A 23,315-nucleotide genomic window follows, 5' to 3' on the forward strand; every position below is an offset into this window, starting at 1 on the left:
AAGCCAGGGAAAGAACTTAGGGCCTGACTTAAAGTTTGGCGGATGGGTTACTCCGTCATAAACATGATGGATATTTTGTCCACTGTATTACAAGTTCCATAGGGTATAATTGAATTGTAATATGGCAGATGGAATATCTGTCACGTTTGTGACTGATACTGCCCATCCTAGTAACCCAACTTTATGTAACTGCACATACACTGAGGGAATATCAACCTAGGATAAGCTCCCCTCTGTGTGTTCCTTATTCATGTGAGAAGATACAGTCCATATTGTAATTCTCGAGATGTTTGGGAATGATATATCTGAACTTCACATTGCTTTCTTTATGTGAATCTTCCAATTAAAATAGGGTATTTTGTTTGTCTTTTAAGTTATTTTGCAGAAACAGATTGACAACTTTCCTCAAGCTCAAAGTCAAAAGGAATTAGATTTGAAGTTAACTCTTGAGAAAACAATCATGTATTTTAAATGTTGAATAACACTTTCAAAACACTAACATGAAAATTCTGCCCATTTATTGGGTATAACTACACAAGCTCATAGGAAAAGAAAATTCAGGGACAGTCTTGAACATGTATAATAGATATAATATCGAAGTCAGTATGGTTTGAACAAATGTTTAGGCTGGGATGCATAAGAGAGAACGTGAAATACACACAGGTCCAGACTCAACTGACCCTTTTCCCTGAGCCTTCAATACACTACATTAGCCAAGTTCCATAACAGAATTCCTACAAACTAAATCTGGCCCAGGTGGCTATAAGCTTCAGGAACCCCACATACTGCCATTTACAATAATATTATCAACAATTATACAAATTAATAGAGAAGAAATATGGAAATGTATAGCAATTTTATTCATGAGGCAAAATCAATTGTGATTTCATTCACACCATCATGTTGAAAGAGGGCAGCTCCTAACCCATATGAGATGGCATCAATGATGGCATAAGTCACCGACCCTCTATATAAGATTGGAGAGATTGTGTAGAAATTATGCTTTCTTTGTAAATGTTGGAAAGTGGGTTATTGGTAAGGGCAGGAAGGTACTTACACTTAGAAATAGGCCACAAACCACCACTAGGTCCAGTCAAGGTCGTAGGAAATTCATCCTTGCTTAACCCTTGGTAGCTTGGCCCATGAACAGTTAGGCTTAACTTAGGAGACAGGTGTGTAAAGCATTTAATATCAACCAAACGGTAAATAAGTAAACCACACCACACAATAAAAATCTAACACCAATTTATTGAAATAGGAAACATTTTTATTTTTTAAATGACACCAAACCGACAACCAGAAGAGTGCAGCAGATGTAATGGTATATTGCTTTAAAAAATCTGCCATAGTTGGAAAAAGTTATAGAAGAAAACGAGTACAGTAATGGCTCCTTCTTTCACCTCAATTTCAATATTTCTTTATTTTAGCTGTTACTTTCTGTAGGAAAACCTTAAAGGACCTACACAAATGACCCCATGCTGAATTCAGAACTTGTCTACTTTTCAGAAATGTTCAGCTGTCCTGGATCCAGCATTGGGTTCACACCCATTTCTGTCACTATCTGGAAGGAGGCTGAAAGCATAAAAATTAGTAAAAATGGGGTATGTCCCAGTAAAATGCCAAAATTGTATTGAAAAATGTGTTGTTCTGATTAAAGTCTGCCTGTTCCTGAAAGCTGGGGTGATGGTGATTTTAGCACCACTAACCCTTTGTTGATGCTATTTTCAGGCAAAAACCTGAGGCGTTCTTCTGCAGCCCTTTTTTCCCATTTAAAAAAAAAAAAAAACGTTTTGCTGAATTTTGGCCTATTTCTTGGTCTCCTCCAGGGGAACCCACAAAATCTGGGTATCTCTACAATCTTTAGGATGTTGGGAAAAAGGACACAAATTTGGCGTGGATAGCTTATGTGGACAAAACGTTATGAGGCCCTAAGCACAAACTGCCCCAAATAGCCAAAAAAAGGCCTTGCACCTGAGGGTGAAAAAGGCCTGGCAGCGAAGATGTTAAAGTGTGCAGACAGCAGAAGTGTGCAATACTGAAGCATATCAAGGATCTGTAATAACGTGCATTTCACAGTAGTGTGTGGACACTGTTCAATTCTGCAGGGGATCTTCTTTCGCATGCAAAGCCCTATAAAGTTTACGTGCAGTTTGGTTGGAGTAGAGTAAAACATAAAATATCACTACATTTGTGCATAGAAACACAAATAAGGCTCTTATTTGTACAGAAAACCGTCAAAATGTAATTGTGAATTGCAACCAAGGGCTGAAAAGTTTACATACACGTTGAATTCTCCAGATGATGCCATGGATGGAAGACACATGCATCAGGAACAGGTATTGTGCAGTTGGAAGCTGAAAGTGGCTTGACCAATGAGAGAGCTGGCTCAGAGCGTTTCAGAAGCAACCATCATAAGCAGGACTCCCGTAGCTCAGGTACCTTTCATTGATGTACGTGGACTAAGGGAGAAGTGTCAAGATCTTTGAGCCTCAGACAGGCATCACATGTGGAAGAAGATGCTACAGGATCTCAAAGAGGTGAAGTATAATGTCTCATCTGCTTATGATTCAGTGACTGGAAAGCAAATTACATTTGATTACATTCCGCGCAGCCCTAAGAATAATGAAAACCCGACAGAGGATAACAAGTGTCCGACTGTCAAAAACATTTGTACAGTACTTTAGAGCAACCAGGCAGGGAAAGACCCGAAAATACAACTTGTGGTCAAAATTGTAGTATTGATGAGGTCCAAGCCAGTAGCGTTAAACATATGTTTATTGTGCAAACGACTCCAGAGCAAGTGAAGTCAGTATATTAGTTAGTCAGGTTCCTTAATAGTTTGCCCACCACCCAATCTGTGCCCCAATTGCTATAAGCCAACACATACCACTCTGTGAATAGGGCATTAATTGGCATCTCTGCAAGACTACACTCGCTTATATAAAGCTCTGCACACCCTTAGTCAAAGCTTGCTTGGTCACAGGGCAAACCTATATCCCCCATGAGTGGCACTTGGGTGGACAGAACCAGCCGCCAGATACAACTGCACTCAATGACATCTTAAATTTGAATTTGATCTCTTAGAAAAACATCCCAAAATCCTGGTTGTGTAGTGATGGACAAAAAGCCATGAAGCTCAGACCTTCCTACAGCAGCTCAGGTTTTCTTGGTTGGGCTTGAGCCTTCTTCCTCCAGAGAAGCCTACAGGTGGCGTGGATGAGGACTCAGCACAACTCCCATGTTCACACATTGGAGTGGCCCTTTCCTAGGTAACAGTGTTTCTTAGGCAACGCTTCGTACAATACCTCAATGGCTTGCAAAACTTGGTGGGAGTCAATGCTACAAACACAAAGAATTTCCCCCTCTGCCATGGAGATTTTTTAATGAGAACCAGACACATACGTATAGCCTGGGCAATTAGGAAAGGGTGAGCAGTGCAGGACGATTCCGCGGGGACAGAAGGACAGCTACTTCAATAACCTTACTTTCTTTTATGGCAATTCACCTTAATGTGGCTGTAGATATATTGGGAAACCAGTGGCATAACAAAGAGCACGGAGGGCCCCCATCCGTACTTATTGAAGAGCTCTCAGGCCAGGATGCTATGCCGAGTGGGCAGTGGGGGCTTTTGTTACGCCACTGTAGGCAACACGAGTCTCGGGTACCCTGCCATCTACAGATGCAGACAAGTGTACTCTGGGGAACTGAGAGGCTCCTGTCCTGGAAAAATACACTGATGTAGCAGGAAAGGTAAGAAGGTATTTCCCCCAACACAGGATGTGAGTAAGAAACCCTTCAGTTCCCCTCAACAGTATCATTACTGCCACAAACTGGTAGCTACGACATGACAGCAGCCACCCGATTTATAAAGGCTTACACCATCTCTAGGATAAATTAGTACTCTGCTGGTGGGCAACTTCGCAACGAAATCTCTACGAGCATCCACCAAAGGACTCCTGATTTGGCTGCCTGTAAATAAAATATTCTAGGCATGCTAGAAGTGATCAAATCATGAGCACAGTGGTGGAGTCTGACTACACCAGGGAGCTTTGATGATTAAAAATACATTCGGCGGCTTTGGCAGGCAGTATATTTTGCATTGAGGTTGATAGAAATTCTGCTGCAGTACGCTGAGTTCACAGATGGTTTAAATAATCTTTCTTCATCTTGTCTTTCACAATTTGAATCTTAAAAAGTGTGTGGGGGAAACTAATGGAAGCAACACTGAAGTCTGCTGCCTTTCAAGCCTCTGCCGAGACTAGAGCGCATAGTGATTTATGAGATGTAGCACAGATGTAGCATGAGAGCATTTTACAGGGATCTCTTTTACTGGTGCTGGAACATCACAAAGAAGGACACACAAAGAATAGTACAGAGTATGGGGTCCAGCTAAGCTCAAGCTGTAATGTGCTCAGTGCTGCAATATGGGCTTGGGGCAGTACTAGGTAGCACACAGCAACCCTTAGGTTCGTATATTGACATTATATATTTGAGGCACAGGAAAAAGAAATGCTGAAGCTTTTTTGGAAGCTTTTATTTTTTTACATCAAAGTTGTGTTTAAGCAGATCTTCAAATTTCAAAGTAAGAAACCTAGACAATAGATCACAATCTACCTAAACCTTACAGTTAAAAATTTACTGTCAGCAATTTAACACGCCATCTGTGTTCTTTTTCAAATAATCACCAGTCTGACAGCTTAATATGCATAATTATCTCCTAATATACTGCACTTAGTAGGTGCCTATTTTTTCAATCATGCAGAAGGGGGTTGCCGTTCTCTTGCCATTTCTGCAGAGACTTAAATGAACAATTTTAAAGTATATGTGTCGGAATTCACTGGCATAACAATCGAGCAGAATAATAAGTACATCTCGTTTTGTAAATGACATAGGGCCAGATGTACCAAAGGATTTTACCCATTCTGTTTCTATGGGAAAAAGCTTTCGTACATATGGCCCATAGTAACATATGTCTCAAGAAAAGACTGCTAGACTATGGTTAGGGTGACTGATGGCCACCCAAAGTGGTAGTTTTTTTTGCGTAGGTGATTACTGTCCCCCTGTTCAGGCTATGGCTGAGCTAGTGGCTGGTGACAACTCTTTCTAGTATTGAGATGCATGCCTTTTTACCTGAAACCCTACTAATTCTGCCTGGTAAATTTATATGATATGTCATAACTTGGCCCCACAATCCCACTAAGGGTGTGCAGTGTGTGCAGCATGTGCATGTGAGTATGTGGGTGTAAAAGAGGTGAGATTCTAAGTTTAGGGTGATGCACCTGCATGTGAGAAGCCCCTGAAGTTATACAGTGCTCCATGAAGTAAGAGGTACTCAGATATAACTCCACCTTTTCCTGCTGTTCCCTGTTGCTGGTCCCTTCGATGCCCCCCTCTCAATAGTCCACTGTAAAACCAATTGCATTTTCTAAATTGCAATATGGACCTTTTATTATGTGGCTGAAACTATCGCAAGAAAAGTTGGGGCCTGAGAGTGAATAGTACTGAGAACGAGCAAGACTGAGACAAACTCTTTGGCCTAATGGCTTGGTCAAATGGTGTACACTTCATAGAAAAGTTTGGGCTGATGTCCCACCCCATACCCTCTACTTTGTTCAGAGAACAGAGTCTTTCCACCTGGAATACAACAATGGCAAAGTCGTAGTGCCACCCACAAATGGGTATTATTGATATGTGGCTAGATAAAAGAAAAATAGTTCCCCCCCAAAGTTTAGTCAGAACATTGAATTCAATTGGACACTTAAAAATACAGACTGTTCCCTGGACTGGATAGAAATGAGTTCCACTCCTTCATCCAGTGTTCACGTTTTGCCTAACTGAAACTCTGCACATCTATGTACCAATCCATAAACAGATCCTTGGCTGTCTTCATTAAAGAAGTTCGAACCAAATGCCTAGGACCACAGACAAGATCTGTGCTGCTGAGCCTTGCTGTGAAGGAGGCTGATCGCCTTGTGTTCTAAGGAGTAGTGTGGCACCGCTAAAATGTCTTGTGCCTGTGCGTATGTAATGCGCTCAGTGATGCTTAGTTTGACTGCGACTCAAGACAACGTTTCATGGTCCAGTTGTACGTTTGAGCAGGCACCCCCTTCAAAGAAGTTGTGTGTCTTACATGTGTGTTTCCTGATGAGACCCACCTGTGAGGTGACTGTCACTGATGTGGGTCTTGACACCCTAAAGGCACAAAGCCAGACTGTTATCATGCAAGAAGTGTACCTTGCGATGACCAATCATTGTTATGAACCCCTGTATGCCAGCTTACATGGGGCCATATGTGTCTCTCGGAGTGCCCCCCCTCCATGTGTTGGCCAACATGCAGAACCTCAACTTGAAGGGTTTCTCCTCTGCCCTGTGCAGTTCAAATGGAACCACACGTTCTTGCTGTGTTCAATCAACAATTGAACCTGTCTTACTCTGTTTAATAATCCGTTTGTCTGAGGCCATTCCAATTTATAACATAAACATTGTAACATTTAATGATGTGCTATATTGGCAATCTTCTTTGTAGAATCTTGCTTTTCTATGAAGTATATTAGAATATGTTAAAAGCAGCCAATTATACATTTCTGCATTAATTGCATAACCAGCAAAGATCCCTAGGTGACCCACAAGGATGCTTACCTCTTAAGGCAGTGACTTTTTTGTGAAACATAGGCATACCTTCGGTGGTGGCCTTTTCATTAGTCCTGGAGTTTACCCTTGATGAAATTACGGAGGCAATCAACATGATCCCACCTAATAAGGCTCCAGTTCCAGATGATGTCTCTACGGCCCTGTGAAAAATGTCACCAGAACTGTGGGCCCCCCTTTTATGTATTGCTTTATTGCTATCTGCAAGGTGGGCCCCCACAATCATAGCACATTGCTGTAATTGTGCCAATTTTGAAAAAAGGAAACCCCCAATCCCAGGGGTGCTGCTTGCCAATATCCTTGCTGGATTTGGCTGTTAAGTTGGTGAGGAGTGCTGTTCTTGAGCAGCTAACCTGGGTTAAGGAGACAGATGTGGTGTCAGAGATGCAGGCCGGGTTCCGAGAAGGGCTGGGTATGATGGAGCATTGTCTGAACTCAAACCTGCTGTTCAGCAAGTATACTGTCACCAAGCAGGGCATCATTTGCCTGGCCTTCATAGATCTCTAATGCGCCATCAACAGCATGGTCAGGTCAAAATTAGGGGAGATCTGATCCAACTTAGGAGTGGAGGTTGATTTGGTTCAGTTTTTGAGAGCATTATATTATGGCCTGTCAGCATCAGTGAGGTATGGTCCAGCAGGCAAGAGGACATGTAGCTCCAAGCTGGGGAGAGGGACGAAACAGGACGGTGTCTTGGCTCTCTTATTGTTTCTTTTTCATATTAATGGACTTGGTGCAGTCCTCTCCACTACAGTGCCGGTCGGATGCCCCTTCAACTGACAGGAAAAAGTCCCAGTTTTATTATATGAGGACAACTCTTTTTAATTTCCAGAACCCCTAATGTCTTAATATTTTATTTTAAGCACTTTCATCTTTTATATGGTCACGATGGTTGGTTACCAATCAAATGAAAACCTTGAACATGGGTTTCAAGCCAAGAGGTATATTTTTACAAGATCATCCTGTTTCCCAGACCCAGGGTTTTTCATACTTGGGCTTAGATATGTATGTTAGGGGAACCTGGAGACCATGTAAAGCTAATTTGCAAGAGAAATGTTCAGGTTTGGTGTGGTATACCTTTAACTTGGCTAAGTGTATTGGGAAAAAACATGTAACCCTCCCTCTTGGAAGTTTATAAGAGAAAATGCCTTCTAGTCCTTACTTATGGCGCGGGAATCTGGGGATATTCTAATACAAGCTCCCTTCAAGTTGAGCAAAATAGGGTGCTCAGGCAACTTCTGGGTGTTCCACCTGCATGCTCCACCTACATCATGCACCAGGAGATCGGAATTTAGTATGTTGAAGACACTATTAGGTTGTCCCCCCCCTGATCCCCACTTCTGGGGTGTTCAATCTGGGTGAACACACATGCCACATTGAATAGAGAAATTATTAATGTTTGCCTTGTGTGCAAGTTTGACTTAAAAAATCCTATGGTTTGACTACATTAAATCAGGAGTGATGAAGCTGGGTAGGCCAACTCTTTTCACTTTTCACTAATACCTTCACTAAACCTAATCAAATATGGCCTGGGACAAATCTACATTTAAGGAAAGGGCAAGAGCTTTTAGGGAGGATCTTGAGCTGAACAAACGGACTGTTAGGGGGTAAGCAGAGTAACGTAGTTCTCCATCCTTGGAAACATACCTAGAAGGGATTGAGGGCTCATGAGACAGACTATTATTAACTCGGTTTATGTGAGGATTTGAGATGTAGCATCTTGGTTTTCCCCCTCAGACAATTTGAGCCATCAGAAATACTGATGTGTCTTTGTGAAGAATCTTCCTCATAGAGTCTGTTGCACTTCAACTTTTTGTAAATGTTGCATTAATTTTACCAAAAGGTTTTTAATCCCCACTGTAAATGGGGAATTAGATCCTCCAGGTTAGGTTTGGTTTATCTGCAACAACGTTCTTCCCCCTCCACCTTTGTTAATAGTTGTCCTTTTCAAAAATGTGCAATCAGTGGGACGGAATCATTCAAGTTTTTACTGGTGGGTTCTTCTTACAGTGGTCTCCAATTTCTTCCGAGTGTTCTGCTGTGATTGCTGATGTTTTCACTTAAAGGATTTGTATCCTTGGTACACTATGTGGGGCTGCATGTGAATATATCTATTTTATCTGTATTCATTTTTTATGTTAGAAGGAAAGACAAATGCACTTATTGTAATAGACTTGCAAGCTATGACCCTGGCAATGATATTTGCATTCAATTTATACCTTTTTTCTGGGTTACATGGAAACAATTATGCACTGTATAGAATTAGCCTCACAGCTTCTGATTATGGCACTCCTTGACACTGTCTGCTGCTGGTTTTTTGATAAGAATGTGAATCAATTTTTCTTTTTTTAATTATTTTTATATGATGGCATATTTTTATGTTCTTGTATGACTACATTTGTAACCTAAATAAAGTTGCTATGATTGGTGAATTGACTGTATGTAATTGTAACACTGTCTTTCCAGGCCCGTCCCACCGCCCACTCTGTAGTATAGAATCTGGTAGAACTTAATTGACAATGATAACCCCACAGAATTCAACTTTATAGACTTTTTATGAAGATACTACACACATAATGTAAATATAAAAACAATTCAGATATTAATATGAAAGGGTCATTTAAGCAGATAGATACTACTTGTACTACCACCTTTGATTTTTTTGCCTGTGTGAAGGTGTTGGATCTCGCTCCATAGCAATGTGCAGAGGTGTGACAAGGAATGGTTTCAGGCACATTTATGTCGTGCCCGCTCCAGGTAAATTTTGATGCATAAATATTATTCGTGTATGTTTCCAACGGCAAACTGTTTCACTATGGCTCCTTATTTGTCATTTTCAGTGGAATATTTGGAAACAAAGACAACTTTTCTATCCTTAGTCTTAGGATTCCAGCAACGAGTCTATCCTCAAATTGATCACTTTTTGTTTGTTCATTTTTTGTAGGATTTGAAGTATGTACTGCACCCACTTGCAGGGGAATGCCTCTATGTTACCTCTTCCTCCCATGCCATCGGGGGACACACCAGCAGTGTGCCACCTCCCAAAAGCAGTCAGTGCACCTCCCAACAGCTTCTTTTCCTCAATTGAACGGCGAATGTTCAAATGCAAAATGTTCACTCATTAGCGTGAAGCTCCATGCAAATGAAGGAACGTGGCAGTGTGATGGCACTGGTGCAAAATGTATGTTTACATGATTGGAATTATTGAAGGGGCTGCTTAGGAATCTATGGCCTTTCCCCTAATATCAAAGTGCCTAGGTGGTAAAGAGGTTGTTACAAATGCCCATTGCACCCCGGTGCACTTTCTGAAAAACAACTTCTAAAGAGTGCCATTTCATAAGGTTTCTGCTTTCTTTATTGATTTGTGCAAAGACAATGTACTTAATGTACTAATCATCTAAAATCATGTACTCATTTTAGAAGCACGCAGCGGGGCCTCTGCTGGCTATGTCACCAATCAGTTTAATTCAGAGGTCATAAGCTGTACAGGGGGACATGAATGCATGGCTAACCAAAATGACAACCAACAGTACAGCCTATCCATTAATGTAAATGAGAATATTGCCTCTTTGTAATAATGTGTTGTGGTGCAGAGGGATCCATAAGGTTACAATAACTGCTCTACAAATCCTTCTATAAATATGATGCATCACACTTAGATAAACAATTACAGTTTTGTAGTTTACTTGTAAGTCACATCAATGCTTTTTCATGTGAATCATTGCAGCAGGGCTCTATAACAACTATATGAACTCAGGTTAATATACAATTCAATTACCTGTGCACCATGTCCACATTGACGTGCCAATGGATGTTTTGCTATGTGTTATAATGTACATGGCAACCACATCTTGGTAACTTTGTGAAGTGTGTTTTAAAGGTCCATTGGGTTTCCTTTGGTTATGAATTGCTAGGACCTCCCTAAAGTTGCAAGCTTTTCTAATATATCTTTAACATTGGTACAGACAGCAAAGAAGCATGAAGTGAGCATGGTGGTGTAAGACTGGATGAAGCTGTAGAGGTAAGAAGGCAGGGGGAGAAGAGGAACTGAGAAGTGGAGGAGCACGAGGGAGATGCATGACAGACGTATTAGGGGAATAGAGGGTAGAGATGGACAGAAACTTTTGAAGAAATGAACCAGCAGAAGGAGATCAGCTTTAGAAAAGAAGGGAGGAGTAGGAGGAGAGACTTGGGGAGTTTGAAAGACTTCATGGAAGGGGCAGCTAGAGTCACAGGAGGGCTACAGCACCAAACAGAGCTGCAGTTATATGGATCGCCACCCTTGGTCATGACTCCACTAACCACCAGCACCCTTTGTGAATACACTGCTATACAATCTGGGACAGACAGAGAAAGTGTTATCATAAGTGCCAAGCCCCACTCTCAAGGTCATTCAGAATTTGAAGGACACACTCAGATATACATTGTAGTTTAATTTGTATCCTGGCCTATTTAGAACCTCCACGTTCAAGGTACCCAACAAATCTACTGTCTGGGTCTGGGGTAGTTTGAATCAAGTGGTGGAACCAGCCATCAAGTTAGTCAGCAAAGCCCAATGCACAAGCAAGGAGTCTTCAGATTCCTAGCAGAAATGCACCAGCCCATACTGGATCTATCACTAGCCATACAGGCTGCATCTCAGCTTTCTGAATTTGTTCAGGGATTAATAAAAAGGAAGGTGGAGTTGCCTTCAGTTAGATGGGCAGCCACCCACCCTGAAGTTACTTACATGTATCCGTCTACTGCCTGCCCATCTGCTCTGTTACACTCTGGGAAGATTCAAAGGGGCAGCACAACTCTCAAAATAGTAGTACTACTGTCTATGGTCTCAGCTTTGCACATTTTGGCCTGTCCTTTCCCTCCTAAGAATGTCAAAGATACTGCAGAGAAGCAGAAATGGAACTTGGATATTCTCGTTTTTAAGCTTTTCTTTGGGAGTATCTCACCACTAAGAAAGAACATTTGGAAAAAAGTAGGATTATGCCTGAATTGCCCTTAACGTAGTGTGGGGTCTTTGATCTGCCAGCTGGTGTAGCAGATTGTGCAAAACATATGTTCCACTATACCCAAAACGGGACGGCACAGTCCCATTCGGTCTCTAATTAAAACATATTAATTTTAGTCAGGGCTCATTCTGCCACAATTCAATCAATCTCGCACAAAAAATGCAGTGTTCCTGATTGTGCAGCTTCTTGAAATCTTGAGACACTTTTGAAGCTTAGCTTAATGATCTCACAACATGCTCCCCCTGCTCTTTACAAGAACCTCTTGCATGGTTCTATTTTTGAATTAAAACATATGTGCTCAGACTTCCTCTTATCAATTCTTGTCATTTGGTATCGTTTGGTTTTGTCGCATTTTAAGGTTACTTCTGATAAAAGTAACACACAGACCTATATGTAAAGAGATCCACGATTTAATGATGTTATCCACCGGGAGCTTAGTGCATCTTTCACATTTATATTTCATAACTACTTAATTTTTGAACTGCAGTCCTGACTTTATTTTTATGAATATGTTGTTTAACTATAAATAACTGAAACAACAAGTTACTTAAAATCGCAAGATGAAATTCTGATAGTAATTTTGTCCAAGCTATTTTTCACCATCTAAAGCCTTCAGTTATGTAGTTTTTTTATAAATAGAAAGCAGAGAAGTTTCTCAAGATAACGTTAGAAGTGGGCTAGCTTTATGGTCAAATGGCAAGATCTAACACAAATTGTCATCAAGGAAAAATTTCAGTCAGATATATCATAATAAAAATACATGATGTATGTGATGTATCATCATATTATCAAAGAACATACTTGTCTAGGACACAAGTGTTTAGGTCACCTATGACCAGACTGTTAGTGGTTCCCAGTTTTCGACGCATCAGGCTGCATGGGCAGGCTTTCTCAAGGCACCTCAGCCAAACGCAGGAATTTTGTTACTCTTAAGAGCAGAAATTCAACTTCCCACCTTCCGTGAAAACCCCCCGCAAAATCTGGCTGTTTCCAAAAGCCTAACAAACAATTTATTTTCCAGTATATGCGGCTAAATCCAACTCAGTTTCCAGCACAAGGACACGTTTTGGGCAACAGAAACAAAGGCCAAACATAACATAAAATACCACAACGTAACATAACACAGAACAGAACGTTAAGGTAACATAGCAAAAATACCACACTTTAATATTGACATTAGATCAAGGCTTTTAGTAGGCCCAGGCATAATGTTTGTTACACCGGTGTAATTATGTGTAATCTCAGAATGTTTTTACATTGTGAAAATTATGCGTAAATCCCGAGATTAAGCCACTGTAGGTTACCAAAATATCTGTTCAGGGAATATTCCTTTTGTGGGAGCACAGAAACAATGGATCTTTGGGGAGAGGGTGTAGTTTAACTGCCAGAGCTGCCGACTTTGGAGTAGGGGAACCGGGTTTGAGGCTCACTCTCGGCTCAACATCCTGTGTTTCTGGGCAATGCACTTAATCTCCCTGTGCCTTCAAAAATATGAATGTGTCCTTGTGAAATGCAACTGATGCTTATTTAAAGCACCCCAAAACCACTGGGTTAAGTTTGCGCTATATAAATCTGCAAATAAAAAGTGATAGCACATAGTAACTATGCTAGAGACCAAAAGCGAGCAACGTTTCTTTGATACAAACACTAATTAAATATCTCAAAAAGTAATTTTGCAGTGTCTTGTTTCACCCAAGCAGACTGTTTGGGGTAATTTAGAGTACTGTAATTGGTCTCAAGAAAATGAAAGAAGGCCGAGTCTGGTCAACACACGACTTAGAGGGGAAACATGAAGAAATTTACATTGTACGAGAGAAATACAGGCCTCAATCTGGGTACGATGTTAGACTGAACTGCAAGGACAGGAAGGAGAATGAAGAGGCCAGGTGCAGGGCAAAGCAGCTAAAGCCGGACTCCGCATACCACAGATAATTTAGAAGGACACATACCTAGGGGAGAGTCTGAGCCACTTTCTGATACCAGGGTTAGGAGAAGGGGTAAACCATAACAGGCCTGAAAGGGAGACACATCACTAGATGTTTGTGTCCCAAGGCTGGCAGGGAGTGGGAGACAGACCGTAAAACTTCAAAGCCTGGTAGACGTGTAGGGAGGACATATTGATAGAGTTCGGAGGGTAAGATCGCACATTAGAAGATGTAGACGTATATTATATATGTTACAGCTGCATTTTTATAACAAGCAGTCAGATGTTTATTGAAGAATTATTGCCTTTGCTAATTGTAAGTACTGTGAAGGAGGTGGAACTTAAACGTAAACTAAGACTATGAAAGATGCTGTGTGTAAGAGCTGAGTTGAGTGTGGTTTCAGTTGTAGAACCAGACTATACTCCCAGCGGTATTGCTTATAAATATACTCAGTTTTTATCAGATTCATGTCACTTTTTTATTTCTGAGAATTTGACTACAGTACAAAATAAATGTTTATCTTTTTTTTTTATATTGGGTTACATTAAGGATGTACCATAGAGAGTGAGGCTACTATACAGACAGTGTCAACTTCTTTCTGCCCTGAGGAGTCCTTCCTTTGCTTTCTCCAGCCATTTCTCATTCTGGATTTAGATTCTAGAGGGACAGCATCACTCTTTCTTTGTCTGTAATCTTTTTTGCACCACCTACCTTTGCAGTTTGTAATCTTTTCTTTTTTTGAAAAATGAAGAAAGTTGGGTGGAGTTTTTTGCAAAATGTTTTTGTTGACAAGCACCACTATTTTTGTTTCTCGTTTGCTTTTTTTTAATGTTGTGTCTTTGCTGCTGGTGTCCTGGAGTTTAAGATAGGGAGGGGGTACAGGCAGACCCATTTGAGTCTAAGGGATAATAAACATTTTGGAGGTGTTGGGTAATAACATTTCCTCATTTTACCTGTGTTCTGTTACATTTTGTCTCAAAATATCTTCATGCGGTGGTGCCTTTGATTATTTTTCGTACTTATCACATTCTCACTGTTTGTGTGGTAGAGATATTTTCATTATTTTAGGGGCATGTGGATGGCTTTGTATTAGTGACAAAATTAGTTTTTTTGTTTGCATTTTTCTGTTGGTTGACACGGTTTGGGTGGCTCCACTAGTCCAGGCCCACGTTGCCAGACATTTTCTTTTCTTCCCCATGTGTTTGCCCACATGTATGTGTGTTTGTGCATATGTTTGTATAGGATGGGTGATTAATTGGTTTTCTTTAACTTTTAAATATATTTCGCAGGAGCAATTGTTGTCTTGTGCTGTTTGTGAATGGGGCATTTAAAAATTTTATTTTAAGATTTTCTCACTGATTCAATTTTTTTCTGTGTTGTTGAATATACATTATTGTTACTTTACTGGACATATACTAGGCCCAAGGAGAGGTGCAGTCACATTCTGGGTATGTATTTGTGCACTGCTTTCAGTGCGGCCCTGCAATTTCTCAATTTTATGTCTCAATTCATAAGAATTGGATTGCTGGGAAAGCAGGTAACCTAGAAGAAAAATAATTGAAAATTTGAGGTCAGAGCAGCGTTGGCCAAGACTCCAAAAGCAAATCAAAACTGCAGCAGCAGCAACCGCCAGTGGTAAAACCATTGCCGCTATTAAACGTACAGCAATATCAGCTTGTCCTCCAATTTCTGAAATGTATAATTCAATGAATATAGCAGTACTTAAATCAAGTGTAAAAGTGCAGATAACACCTAATCAAATGCCAAAAACTATGATTCTTGAGAAGATTGTACAGGACTACTTGGATGACTCAAAAGAGGTCTACTTGGATCAAGACCCTTTGACCTATTACCACGGGAAGAAGGAACAATGGCCAGAATGCAGCGTGATGGCAATAAAGTATCAGTCATGTCCTTTGTATGTTTGGAGCATATGTTCAGTGCAGGTGAGACAATTGTCACAGTCAGAAGGACCAGTCTCTTTTCTTTCCTCAAAATGTGGAGATATCCAGAAATCATAAGGGTCCAGAAGACACAACTATGGACGAGGGAAGTTTTTCTGATATCACAAGTGATCATCAGCCAAACTAAGTTCCCGAATTTGAGGATAAACTTTACTTTCCACATTAAAACTCAATAGCACAACAGAAACGCTACTATGAAAAAAAAGAAACAAAAATATAAGTTTTAGATTTTGTATGCAGCTACAAATGGACAGATAAACAACCATGGAGCATACAGTAATTTTGCCTAGTGACTGAGTGGTGAGCAATTGCAAAGAACAAAAACAAATTCAACCTTCAAATCAACCAGAAGATCTCAAGTGACTAATCAATGGTACCTAAGCCAGTAATGGATGCCTAAAAACAGGCCACTTCCTGGAAAAACAAGATGCTTACCTCCCATGTCTAACTCTACGTTCCCATGCTCAGCTGTATGTGAAATTGCAAAGGACCGCACTACATAGCTTATTTATATTACTTCCATGGGAAAAAAGAGAAGCATAGGTAGCTAGATCGACACTTGGAACTGGTATCTTGTATTAATCAATGAAAAATGATGATTCGTTCGATGAACATGGCAGCCTTAGCTTATGTTAACTTGGTACTTCATGCTTGGGTGATCATTTGATTCTGGGTGACCACTGGGGGTGTTACTTTATTAGCATTTTGGCAATTTGCAAGCCAGAATCTTTGCTCATCTGAAAGTTCAGTTTACCTATACTAGATTAAGACTACAATTCTTTTTATTTTCTTGTTCTACAAGTCTGTCTCTTTTTGGACTAAATACAAACTGCAAATTTCAATAACAATATGTGAAAGAAGTAAGTACCAATGCCTATCCACTTTGATGAGAAGCAAGAGGACTCCAAGAGTTGCTGGACATTGATGATGGGCACATCTAAACTTTTTAATGTTGTGTTGATCCTCATTAGGGGTTGCTTGCAGCTAATTGTCTAAAATCTTTGGTACTTGAAAGGCCCTTAGTTAATTGCACAATAGCTTATGTTCCACATGCACAGTGTTTACCTTGACTCTCAAATTATGTAATTTTCTATTCTCATTGTACAGACCTTCTCTTCCACAAAGAAATGGAGCCTCCATGGTGCTACTGGACAATGTCAGAAGAATGCAGTTGCACCATTTGTATACATTATTAATATTTACTTTTACATTAAATATTGTGAACTATATGTATTGTTGCCATTTTGGCCTTAAGCCTAGATCACCATCTACAACTAACTTGAGGAGTCTATTGGTTGCTAAAGACTGAGTAGTGTCACTCCAACCTGCCTAACTGCCATCTCATTGTTTGGCTAGATAATGAGTCAAAGAACTTTGCAGGGCCCCTATTTAAAGATCTGAAATCATGGGCAACCGAGCAGGGGATTGTACCAGTCATCCTCCTTCCATGAGAGATGTGACACACCCATGGAGTTACCTAATTTACCCTACCCATCCAATCATTGATACCCTTAACCTATGCAACCGAGCAGGGGATTGTACCTTTATGCCAAACAGACTGTAGGCATGAGACTGGAATGTTGGAAAATCTTATGGCCCTTTCTTTACTCATGAGTAAAAAACCCATCTAAAATCTTGTCAACTTTTGCTTCATGGATTTAAAATCAGCCAGTCCAATGTGGCATTCCATTTAGACTGTTGTTATTATAACAATACATGGTTTTGCATCGAAATACAGTCACACACAAAATACGTATTAGCACTGGTCTGAAACAAGGCTGTGTACTAGTGCCTTTATTATTTTCCAACGTTCAGAGAAGATTTATCATCTGAACAAGCTATGGTAAATGTGCACACACCTAAGCAAGCCAGCTACACAATGAGATGCTTTCTTTATGCAGCTAATGCACTTCTGATATATAAAACCAGGTTTGGACAGAAATGCCTATTAAACTAGTTGCAGGAATACACCGAAACAAATGGGCTGATTGTCAATGTTTTTCAACAAAAATAATAAAAAATAAACTTTTGCAATTTTGACTCAGCAATCTGCCAACCTTAGGTTTTGTTCCAAAATTATTATGAAAGATGTCAAACTACCACTATAAAGTGTGCAACTCCAGAAAGAATCCATATTTCTGTCCAGCATTATTACAAGCAAGGCAATTTTTTCAAAACCCCTTTTCAATTCACTGAGCATTTGCTCTTGCAGACAAGCAATTATCAATTGTCAGCAGAGGCCCAATCAGTCTATTGCAGCTCAATTTGTAAAATTCATGGGCATTGCAGAAAAAATGTAATCCAGCACATATTGTAAACAAATGCTCAATCCATTGAAATGACATGCATTGAGTTATATCATCTTACAATGCTGATGTTCTATTTTTAAATCTCCTTAAGTTAGGGATTAATGCTCATTTACTAATAAACAATAGCTATTTTAGGTAAGCATTATAGTTACACTTTAATGTTGATTTTATTGACCACTTGTTTTGTACTTTTTAAATGAATAACGTGATGCTGTAAATAGTAACTGATCACGTTTTGTCAGTTTTTATGTTTTCATTTTCATGTAATAGTTTTAAATAACAAGAGCATGACACAACCAAAATTGAATTAAGTAGTTTAACATAACAGTCATCCTCCTTCCATGAGAGATGTGACACACCCATAGAGTAACCTAATTTACCCTACCCATCCAATCATTGATACCCTTAAGCTGGGCAACCGAGCAGGGGATTGTACCATTATGCCAAACAGACTTTAGGCATGAGACTGGAATGTTGGAAAATCTTATGGAGTTACCTAATTTACCCTACCATCCAATCATTGATACCCCTAACCTCTTCCTTTGGTTTTTAAGTTCTGGTGTGCTGTTTTCAATTTCCACCATTTCATTTCCACAATCAACAGATTTCACTTTGGCCGCACGGATGTCATGCAAGCATTGTTAAACTGTCGGAGGGGAAGGTTACCCAAAATTGCTACTTTGCCTACACCACCCCCACCATCCTTATCTGGACCACAATGGGACAAGGGTGCAGAGAAAAATTATAATGATGGGAGGCCAAGGATAAGCAATGAGGACTTTTTCTTGCAGAGTATATACCCCACGGAGAATCAATCTACCTGATGATTCTACAGAAGCTAACCTCCTTCTGTAACTTGAATGTTCATTATGCTTACTTTAGTAAATGAGAATCCCAGTTTCACTATATTTCTTGATTTATATTGATCTTTGTCTTGGATTTTTCTGTCTTTTCCTTTTTTCTTTTTTTCATGCTACAGAAGGAGAATCCTTCTATGCTGGCTATCATTCGGCATTCAAAATAAGCAGAACCTTGTTTACCTGTGATGTCTTCTCTGTTTGGGGCTGTTAGGACCACCACTAATTACTCCCTTAGGGAAAACACATACATCAAGAGAAAGTCTTGAAGGAAGGGGCAGAGAATACATTTCTGCTCAGGTAAGAACTGGAAGAAGGTTATGGTTGGGTTTGGGGTTCGACAGAACTTTGCAGTATGCATAATATAAACACATCCTATGTATTCCCTGGTTATTGTAATTAGTATTCATCCTTAGTGGTGAGTAGTGACTAGGTGCAAAGAGTAGAGCAGTACACAGAAACACAGGCCCATATTTATACTTTTTTTTGCGCCGCGTTTGCGCCGTTTTTTGACGCAAAAACGGCGCAAACTCACAAAATACAATTGTATGCACATTTAAAATTGTTCTAACATGTTATAGATAAAGTTTGCAATTTAATAATGTGCTTGGTATATTTGATATGAATTGTAAGATGCACAATAGGTTTAATAATGTTTTGAATGTAATAATGTGCATTTAAGCTTCTTAGTTTGACTAGGCCTGAGAGAATCATTTTTCAGCAGTAATGGATAATCACTTATTTATTGTGTCCTCTCTGACCTGAACATTTTGTCCTAGGTTATTAATGTGATGTTGAATGTCCTATTGTATTAAAGGTAAGAAACATGTTCATTGATAACAATGTTGCATTATTTGTTCTAGCTGCCAAACAGAACAGGAAACTCATGATTTTATGTAAAACAGGTTTAGCTCCATGAGAGACGAAACAACATTGTAAGTTATTAGCAAATTTAATATTATCAAATGACACTGCACTTTTGCTGAGAAGATTTGGAATAGTAGCAGAATTGGTGGAACCATCTGCTGCCATTGGTCACTGAATTTGATGTACAAAATGTGCCCACCTGAAGGACCAATGAAGGGATTGTACATATTTTAATTAGTGAGGAACTTTGAAATTGAAGTCAGTCTTCACTTAGATTCACTCCTGCTTCAACATTGTCCTGAGGTCTGCCAGAGTTTGTCCACCTCTGTATTAAGTCTGCTGTCACCCTCCTATTCTTCAAGTCACCAGATGGATTTTCTCATCTTAGTCTAATTGCCCTACTCTGTTATGTGGTTCAGTACTAACAGGCCCACCTAATTCTGAATTGCTGAACTGTCCTGGGTGCAGCCCATGTTCTGCACTGCTTCGACGCCGGAAGAAGGTGACTGTCCTGCCTGATGAACTGCTCTTGTCTGCTTTCCCATGAGGACAAGTATAACTAAACGTGATTTCCTGTCTCCTTTTCTGTTAGATAACAAATCTAGCATAATTTTTATAGTGTGTTTCAATAGTTTAGATGTTTACCTAAATTATTTTATCTCTCTTTTATTTTTGCTTTTGTCTGCATGTGTTAGCCCATTCTCACACATGCAAGTTTAAATCTGTAGAGACAGGAAGGGCCCAGCCCTGAAACCTGAAAGTGAATGCTAAATTGTATTTTGGTGATTTACTGATGTCATCGTCATCTGCTTTGACATCAAATAGTAATGTGCATATTGTGTTGTTGCTAATTTATATTATTCTTTTGGAGTGTTTAACAGTATTGATGTTTAATAGGTTAAATCTTTTCAAACATTTTGGTCAGCCTATGGTTTTCAGGAATGTTTATAATTTAGTTTTTCACACCATATACATGACATTGATTTTGGGACCTTTACAAGGCTTTGAAAGGTTGAGGTGTGAAATTTGATTTTGGGGGCAACCTTGAGTTTGGAGAACGGAAAACTCTACTGGCCATACTCCTGACAGGGTGGCCACCGCCTACGCGGCAACCTTCCCGCCGGAGCTATTATAAGTTTCCTCTAGGTTTCCGCCTGCTGGCCTAGTGGGAAACAGGCTACAGCATTATCTCTGGCTCGTAATCGAGCTGGCCGCAATGCTGTAGCGTGTAGGGTGCACCAGCACCATTGCAGGATTCACTGTCTGCAAGTGCATGAGGCAGAGTCAAAATGCAATGGGTGTTGCTGTGGCACGCCCACAGCAACACCAATTCCACGCCCCTCTGACACAGAAAAATGCGTTGGAGGTGCCCATATTTGCAAGGAGGAATAATGTCACAAAAAGTAGAGTTACACTTCCTTGTAAATATGGAGCAGAGGTTAGCGCCACTGGCGCATCTCGTACAGTGATGCTCCAGTGGCGCTAGAGGCTCTTAACTATGCCCCCTTAGATTTTAACAGCTTATTGTAGTCTTTCATGTAATGTAGTTGGGATAAAGTACTAATCATAATTGCTTATTTATTTATTTATTTATAATTGCTTATTTATAAAATTCAGGTAAACAAGGAGAATAAATCTAAAAAGGTTTTCATCGCAATGCAGTGTTTTTAAACCAGCTTGTCTAGCCATATTTTCTGAAATAGTGCAGAATTGTTTCTTCTGAAATACTTAATCTGCTTTTCTGCTGACAGTGAGGTTTCCACACTGTATTTTAGAAACGGCTACAGTAATTTGAGCCTCTTTATCAGCAAGTTAGTTGTCAAGTGTTCTTTATGGGTGACCTATTGTCCCTTAAATTGATAGGGTATGATGTAAGTGAAATGTTCCCTTTTAACTTGAAAAGGGGCCTAACAACTTGTGCCACATTTCTTTTATAAACTTCTACTTACTCCTCTCCTCTGCCTTTTCTCACTGTTCTGCCTTTGGAGACCATTTGGTTGATCTGCTGCCTGGGCCACTTTTATATGTGCCAATTGACTTCATGTGTTAGGGTCTCATTCTTGGGCTTATGAAGGATGCTAATTGTCACACTTGTTATGTATTGTTTAAAGAAGACATCTTATGGGGTTTTCTACTTTCATGGGCCAAAAAAGTCTGGAATTGAGGAACTTATAGTTGGGAACCCATGCATTTTCCTTTGGCAGTTCAAGGATACTTTGATATGTAATATTTAGAGAGACTGGCTGCTCCCTTTGAAACTTGCAACTAAGGCCCTGATTTATTCAAAAGTGGCACAGCGCGGTGCTGCGCCAAAAATAGCACTGCCACGCTGCACCACTTTTGAAATGCAGTGATGTGCCGTATTTACAGGAATATGGTGCACCACTCTGTTTTCCCCCTGTGCTGACGCTGAATTAAGCTGCCTATGCCAAAGCAGGCATTCTTGCACCATAGTGCAAGGGTGTCTGCATTGAGGGGATAGATTGTTTATGTGCAGGAAGGTGTCCCTTCCTGCTCATTAACAATCTATGCAAAATCCGAAATATAAAAATGACAAAATGCAGCACACATAGAAGTACCAAAGCATCTATTTGGAATGCTTGTTTATGTGCAGGAAGGGACACTTTCCTGCACATAAACAATCATCAATGGAATTTTGCTCTTTTTATGTGTGCTGCAGAATGCTGCATGCATGGAAAAAGCAAAAAACGTGGAGGAATAACAGCATTCCTCCTCGTTTTGCCATGCTAACTTCACCACTGGGGTGGTGTTAGTTTTCTGGCACTGCCACAGGTTTATGGTTACTTGTAAATCTGTGACAGCATCAAAAGCAATGTGTGTTGCGGTGGAACGTCCACTGCAACACCCATTACATGCCCCTCTGATGCAGAAAACTGCGTCGAAGGGGCCCATATTACAAAGAGGCGTAACGCCATAAAAAGTGCCATTACCTCCATGTAAATACAGAGCAGTGGTTAGCGCCACAGCAGCTTCATGAAAAGTGACGCTCTGGTGGCGTTAGGGGCTCTTAAATGTGCCCCTAATTTTCTGCTATTTTTAGCAAAATAGAAACAAACTTGCATCAATGGCAAAAATCTACTCTTATGCTAGGGGTTCAGAAATGGCATGTGACTACAATGACAAAAAGAAGCAACGTTTTGCCATTAGAACAAAAAATTTAGCAAATGGACCATCATTTGGGTCCTGTTTGAAATATTTTCAAAATTGCAGGCTCTTTTACTAAAGCGGGGCCTGACACGGAGTGCTTCCTAGACTCACACCACTGAATGGCACATGGTCATGTGTCCCAGTGAATAGAAGACAGTAACACATTGACTACTTGCTTGACTTCCCTATGCAATATGTCATCATTCAAGCACGCCACGGCCTTCACGATAAAACACCCTCAGGGATAATTAGACTCAGGCCATAGTGAAAGTTCAGATGTTAATACCAGTTGAACACAGAGGGTGCACATTTTCAAAGGACCATGACTTATATCTGCATAATATTACTAAAGTCTGTTTACTGGTGGTAGCGAAATGTATCTCAAACTCTTCAAATCTCAAGTTACACTGAATGCCAAGTCACTTGGATTCATCCTGAATGTCAAGCTCACCCACTAACAGCACATTGTCAAAAAAGATCCCCTAGTTTCAGCTTTCTCTTCAATAAAAGAGTAATTATTTCTTCCAGGAAGTGGCCTCACAACAACTGTTCAAGTCATGATAGTCTTGCA

The 23,315-nt window shown here is 40.1% G+C and overlaps 1 protein-coding gene across 1 annotated transcript in view; it reads right to left on the reverse strand.

Annotated features, from left to right (window-relative positions):
- Positions 1–23,315, reverse strand: part of MTNR1B (melatonin receptor 1B) — a 622,690-nt gene that overhangs the window by 501,259 nt on the left and 98,116 nt on the right. The window lies entirely within an intron of this gene.

The sequence above is a fragment of the Pleurodeles waltl genome, chromosome 8 (genome assembly GCF_031143425.1).
Source record: "Pleurodeles waltl isolate 20211129_DDA chromosome 8, aPleWal1.hap1.20221129, whole genome shotgun sequence".
Classification (NCBI taxonomy): Eukaryota; Metazoa; Chordata; class Amphibia; order Caudata; family Salamandridae; genus Pleurodeles; species Pleurodeles waltl.